We start from the raw sequence: 7486 nt of genomic DNA on the forward strand, positions 1-7486 counted from the left end.
TGATCCTGCAGCCAGTCCTATAGGAAAAACCATACGTGACACCACCCTTCAGTGCTTTGTTAACCTTATGGTGCTGACATGTCCTAGCTAGGGATGACTTGAAAACTCAAGAAATGTAGACACTGGGAGCCCTAGGTAGCTCTGGATAGAGTGAAGTGCTTCTTGTAGGACTACCCAGGTACTCTGTCTTGGTGCTGACACTGTTTTGCTTTCAGAACTGGATTCTTAGGAGCCCTTCTGTGTCTCACAGCATAGCCAAAACATTGGGAATCAATTACTGGCTGTGTCTAGAGTATCTCAGAGCTTCTCACTGCATAGAGTAAAAACATCTGATGAGATCACTGCTCTTCAGCTGTGGGAATAAATAAGTTGGACACCTATTTTCAGCAACAGGAATGCTAGTTTCTTGATTTTTTAGGAGCCCAAGTTGTTGCTGAACACCAGAGAAAAGATGGCTGGAATCCTGTCCTGGAGCAGGAACAGGTGGCAGTTCTTCCTTGACTCATCTAGGCACTAAATAGATGTATGGTCCAACAGTTCAGCAGCTGCATTTCATCCAATTTTGAATGTCTTTTGAGGATGCAGTTGTGCCATCCTTTCACCTAATTTTTTTCTCAATTTATGTGGTGTATGCCTGGGAGTACCAGAGTTCTGTTGCCATACTCATAGACCTGTACCAGTACAAAATTGCAAAGCTGTTTTTCATTTTCCTGTGCTCTTTCAAAATTAAATGGATTACAGGCCTATGAATCTGAGTCAGATTTATATGCTGAGGCTGAGACAGTGATTCAAGTAGGGTCCCTCTTATTTGAGTATAAACATTAAAAAGAAATGACAGCATGCTCTAAGTAGAAAGTGCTTCATTCAAGTCAGACAGACTGTATGAATGTGGATGAAACTTAGGGCAAACAGCCATGAACTCCTGAATTCTAAATCAGTTATGTCACTGGCTTTCTATGTGGGCAGTTATAAATCCCTGTGGTAACATTTCCTACCCTGGTTATGGACATCTGTATTCAGGACTTAAATTATTTGCAGACATGAAGAAACCCCACAGCTTCCATTTACTTTTAAAGTCAGATACACTTTGTCAGGCATAACCATCCATTCTTTTGTAGGCAGATATTTCTAATGTGACTGTTTAAATAGAATTTTAGAGGTCTGGCAAGTGTAGCACAAAGTTTGAGAGATCTGTGTTCTACAGCTGGGGACATTACCCCTGTCCTAATCAGCCTCCTGCTGGTCAAACAAGTCACTCCCTTGGGACTTCTTGGCTGCCTTGAAGAGTTCCTCTGACTTTGGGAGCAGTAACACATAGAGACACCTAGAATTATCTGTCTCCATCTCAAACTGAGCCGTTCTGCAAGTTCATACCTCAGCTCTGAGATGCTTTGTAGAGACACCTTAAAAACAGCCTTGATTTTCTGAATTTTCTGACTTACACTTTGTGACATAGGCATGTTTAAATCCATTCTTTCCTGATTGCTCCCCACTTGACAGTTTGAACTTGACAGTTCCTATTAGCGGTGTTCAGTAGGAGATAAAGTGGGTAAAGGCTTGCTTGCATTTCTGTACACAGAAATGTGCCTATCAGAGAATTAATTCAGGAACTAGCAATCTTTTCAGGATAGCAAATAAAGCAAGGAGATTTAATAGAGGTGGTAAGTCTGAAATGTTGTGAGCCACAGGGAGCAAGCCAGAGGCTGAGGTTACGAGGACTGATTTTTGGATGCAGTTTTTTCTGTTTTCTTGAGAAAGGCAGGGAGAAGGAAGTAAAAACTGAGGACATGGACAGTGGTCTGAGTAGATTGGCTTCCTGATGGTCTGGAGGCAGGCAAGGCAACATTAGCTTGGGCCTGAGGAGGTTATGCAGTCCAGGCTGTACTTTATTCAGGAAGGCTGCTCTGGCTGGTCCTTTTCTTGACATGGGCTTACATAGAAACCCTTATGAGAATGCCAAAGCATGCTTATAGTAATTAATGTCTCATGATGCTAGCTCAATCTGGTATTTGGATTTGGGATAGGTGTCGTATTCTTTTCAAGAGCCAAGGAACCTGTGGTTGGAGGAGTTTGGCACTGAAGGCATTTCAAGGAGAACTTAGGGCAATACAGATACAGCCAAAAAATTTGAGTCTATGATGCCAAACGTACCTAGCTTACTAGCACATAAAGGGAGGCTTATAAAGAAACCATTATATTTAGAGTATTTCTGGGAAGAGACTTTTGTCCAGTACCAGTTGATCCAACATGACCAATCAAAGCGGTGAACTAAACAGTGAGGTTGCCATGGCAAACCATAGTGGAACAATAAAATGAGGCCCTCTAATTAAGGCAATGATGTCTGAGTGCAAGAATTGCAGTGTAGCAAAGTTAAGGGCAGCCTCAGGATCTCTAGAAATTTTTGTCAAATTATTCTTATTTGGCAAAGTCTAATATATGTGTTTGGATTATGAACAAAATTAATGTAGATATTGAATTAATAAATCTGTAATAAGGATAGAAATAGGATGTTTTCTTCTCCTTAAAAGATTAAAAATCACATCTTTTATTGCGCATCTTCTGTGATGAATAAGCAAAGAAATGTACTATTTCTACATAATTAATTTTTGGATGGGCTGCTCTGACTGAGTAGTCCAAACTTCATAAGTAACAGATTTGTTGGCCTTCTCTTGCAGAACTCAGAATCTGGATAACATATCTGCATATTTGCATTTTAAGCTTTTACAGATGATGTGAAAGTGCAGTGAGTTTGTCACTCTTTGGAAGAGGTATCTTTGGTGGTTATTATTATTATTATTATTATTTTATTATTATTATTATTTTCCATAGTGTCACCCTTGTTATGTTCTGTCTGTCTACTGTCTAGTTTGGCCTGATTCCCATTTGCTTAGTTCACAGCAAACCAGAACAACATTATATTCATTAATGCAGGTATATAATGTGACATAAAGAGAATCAGGTTTTATGAGTGCTTTCATGAAACTTCTGTGCTGGAGACTGTAGGGCACATAGGAAGGAGTATGGCAGAGTATCTGTGGCTATCCTGTTAAGGCTGTCCATGCATCATTTATCCTGTGCCAGGAATTTGAAAGAGGCAGACCGCATTCCCATCACTTTGTGTCTTTCTTTGGCCTTCTAGATGAAGGCAGCTGAATTTAATTGTTTTTATGTTTTAATGTTGTGTCTTGCATATTTTCTGCAGTCTTTATGTGGAAGCCTCCCATACTTAATTGGAAAATCAGTAATCTTGTCAGAGCTCTGGATTTAATTTTCACAGTGAGATAAAAATAACAGGAAACCTAAGATCCTCAGTCTTTGGGTAACTGGAGTGTATCATGCAAGTGTTAAATTTTTATTGAATGTAATAGAGGTTCATAAACCTTTGCAGCAATGAGGTCTTAATCTAATTCTTAGATCACAGAAAAATAGGAATGTACTTATCCCTAACCTGTCTTACCTGTTTTTCTGAATCCAGTCATAGGTATCTTTTGGTCTGAAGGTAAGTTAGCAAAAAAAAAGGTAAGTCAAGCAAACTTTGCAGATAACTACGAGTTACAGAATACAGAGTTCCCAATGGGAAGGAGCAGTCATCTGCTGAGAATCAAAACACCTCATCAATCAGATGGATGTTGGCATAAGGCAAACACAGTACTGCTGTTAGCCTGCAATTAATTTTCATCTGTTTAATAAAACAGCTATTCCTTGGCTGATTGCATGCCTTTGCTTTCTACATTTTCCAGGTTTAAATGATATTGTTTATGAAACCAACTTAGCATGTTATCCTGCCTGCAGTATTGTTTCACTGAACCCACTAGAGGTCAGGGCTGTACTGCTAAGGTAAGTGGTTAAAAATCAGCTAGGGAGAAATCTTTTAAGAGGTTGCCAGAAGTGAGAGTTATGTGAGAGACTTCTAAATGATGGAAATTTAGAATATGTTACATAAAGCAGCTTATATTAAATAATCCATTGTATTTACCACTGGTGAAGTAGGTTAGTTTGGCAGATCCACAGTTATTATAAAATTATAGAGCAGTGAGAAAAATATCTAATCTGTTTTTTAATTATTATATTTCTAAATTTCTATTAAATTGCTATTGCAGTTTTAGTTCCAGCTTTGCGATTGCATCTTATACACTGGTTATCTAAGTATCTACTTGAAGAAGAGCAGAGACAGGTATAAGGAATTTTTCTTAGTTCTGTAGAACAAGGGTTAATTCAAGTTGCATAACTTTCTCAGCAACATTTTAAAGGAAGGGGTTGCAATACTAATGATTGGTAATCCAAAGCAGGGGCAAGGTCTTCAACATCACATTTCACACACAGTTCTGGGACTTCTGTACTTTATTTGCTGGTGATAGGAACTGATTTCATCTTGTTATGAGTAACTAAAATGCAGCACATGATCAGTACTTGGTTCATCCTGCTCTTTTGTAGTGTTCCTTTTGTAAAATCCGTGCATGCTAAAGCAGGGAGAGCCACAAGGCTCATGGAAAACCTACACAAAGGCTTAACACTCTTACTACATCAGTATATGACAAAGCCAAGGGAAGGCAGATGAGGAGCTTCATACTGCTTCTGGTTTAGGAAAGAAAACATTCTTTTTTCTCCTGTATTGACTGTATGCCTCACAAGGCCAGGTCCACCTTGTGAACAAGAACAGGCAGCCTGAAGAGATGAGAAATTAGTATTCATCCAGACTGGCAGTGATGCTCATTTCTTTGCCATTGTTTGTTATGAGGTCAGCATCTAAAATATCTGAGACATCTCTCTCCAGTCACCAGTGTACATTTAAACACACATCACTCATTTCTCATTTTGATGTCCATGTGCACTATGGATGTGTGCCTGCAATAGGGGTGAGAAGAGCAGCAGCAGCTCCTTGCTGTGCCTCTGGCATTGCAGGAGGGATGTGTGCCTGCCTGTGGAGAAGGTGTGCTCCAAGCCAATGCTGGGGGTGCTCCAGGGAAGGGCTGTGGCTGCAATAGAGCCACATACAGTGGGATTGTGCTCCTGGCTTTGCTGGCATTCTGCCAGCCCAGTAGCCATGGTGCCTGACCAGTAGTCAACAAATCCCAGATCAGGTTGACATGTGGCATCTGCCATGTGTGGCTGTGGAGTAGTGAAGCTGCAAAACCACAGATGGAAGGGACTGTGGGAGAGCCAGAAGACTGAACATTAAACTGAGAGCAAGATGTTTGAAAGGTCTGAGAGTGTTTATTTTTATCATTTTTCAGAGGGTGAGACCTCCCTCCTTCCCTAAATTTTTGAAGAAGTCAATAATTTAAAATTTCACACATTCAGTTGTGTTTTTATCCAGAATAACTAAGATTCTTTCCATGATAATTGGCTTAATTATTCTTTTGAGATCTCATACTTACAGAATTTGATTGAATTTGAACAATGGAAGTTGTTATGTTTCTGAGCAGGTCTGATATCTGTATTTGCAGGACAATGCCATGTGATGGGACGTTTGTTAATACTCCCTAGCAAAGAAAATACTTTTGGCTGTGTGCTGGGATTTGTTTTCAACTTGTCTTAGTGAACCAAAATTAGGAAAACCAATGTGGACTCTTCTAAATTTTTCACAATATTGTAAGATGGTGCAGAACAAACTTACCTATCTCTGTCAGCAGGAAGGGTGATATATGTTGTGATTATTTGTTACTGTAAAATTCATTGAATTTTTGCTGTAGCACATTGACAGTCCAGGATAATTAAATCTGGGGTTTTTTTTGCCAGGCCTGGCTGAGCCACCCCATGTTGCAGTATGAACAAACTGTGGTGTTGAAGCCCCAGTTGTTTAAGCCTTTTGACTCTCACATTTTCCTTTTCCCGTGATACTGTCTTTCAGGACACTGAGTTTAAGAAGAGTTACTTGCATCTCTGCCCTACTACTTATGCCAAAAATAATAATCAAGCATTGCTGCTAAGTACTAGTCACGTGTAGATGGTGTAGTTGGTAGCCTCAGCAATCTCATACCTGCATGTCGAAAGCTTTCTGAAACTAATTTGGTTACCCAGTATTCGGCAAAAGTTGGGGTAATGAAGTGAAGAGTAACAAATGCCAATCGTTTTCTCCGCTGAGATGGGCTGGTGGCTTATGATAGTCTCAGGGTGGATATCCAGGGCCAGTTCTCCACAGAGAACTCCAAAGGTGGCCCTCTGTATGGGGAAATTCTTCATCCATTGTTAGTCATCCTACTTATAGCATAGTAGTAGTCTTGTCAATGGGTTTTAGTTTTTGAGGCCTTTCCTCTCTTAAGAGGTAATGCATAGCAGACTTGGACCCTCCTTATTGCAGTTGGCCTTGGCAAGTGTAGAGAGCTTTTTGGATAATTGGTTAGCTGAGAAAGGCCACTTTGATGTGATACCATTGGATAAGGATAGGGGAAACAAGCTGGGGATTATGTAACCAATGTCCAATCACTGACAAAGGTCATAGTGGCCTTCTCTGAAACGGGAAGATGGGGGAGAAAATCGCTTGCCAGAAAATGTAGATATCCTAGGCAGAGAAGCTAGAAGAATGCAAACATAGAAACAAAATAATCATTAGAGCATAGAAATAGGTGTGGTTGATCTAAGTGTGCTTTAACCAATAATGAGCTCAGCTTTTGCAATATGTATAAGCTTCATTAACATCAATATAAATATGTGTGAGCTTTCAATAAACTTTGGGATTTGCCATCCATGCATATTGTGTGAGGCATTTCTTCCACCCTTCACGACAGGCAAGGAATTGTGGGCCTTGATAGCACTTTTCTTTGTTCCTTTGCTGAGTCCCAAGAAAAAGCGTAGGTTATGTGTGTCGTGGATCCTTTGCTGATGAATAATTTTGTCTCCAGCCAAGAAGGCAAGCCTGATAAAGCATGCAAAGCTGTCTGATATGAATAAAAGTAAGAAAAAAAATCAAAGCAGTTGGAGCTTTGGGAGTATGAGCATCCAGAGGCAGCATGTACACAGAAGGTTCAGCAACTGCCCACGTGAGAGCATCTGTGGGTCTGAAGTTATTCAGTGCGTGTGTCCTGTCGGACATGCAGGGGGGTGTGTGGGCCACTTCAAACCTCTGGGAAATGGATCCTGTGCACTAGTCTCTGCCATCTAACTGGCATCTGGCCCAAGATCACTGTTTTGGAAGGTGGTGAGTTTACCAGTCTGCATGAACACCATGCTATGTCAGCTTGCCGAAGGGGCAGAGCAAGTAAGTGCTTTGGCATGCTCATTTTTGTAGTGGAAACATACTGTAATTTTGTTAGGCAGAGCTAAGTACCTATGGATGTTTCATGAGTGCCAACATGCTGATTGGGAACTCGGTGCAGTACATATACACTGCACTGTTGAAATTGTTGTAAACAGCAGTGTTGTTAATCATAACATTTCTCAGCTTTCCTTTGAAGGTAAAGCCATAGTAACAAAATTAAGTCAACATCAGTTCTTGCTCTCAAAAGATGATCAAAGATTAGATTCACATTTATCAGTCCTTTCTCTG

This window comes from Agelaius tricolor, unplaced genomic scaffold (genome assembly GCF_023055355.1).
Source record: "Agelaius tricolor isolate 1412-34295 unplaced genomic scaffold, bAgeTri1.0.p SCAF_26, whole genome shotgun sequence".
NCBI lineage: Eukaryota > Metazoa > Chordata > Aves > Passeriformes > Icteridae > Agelaius > Agelaius tricolor.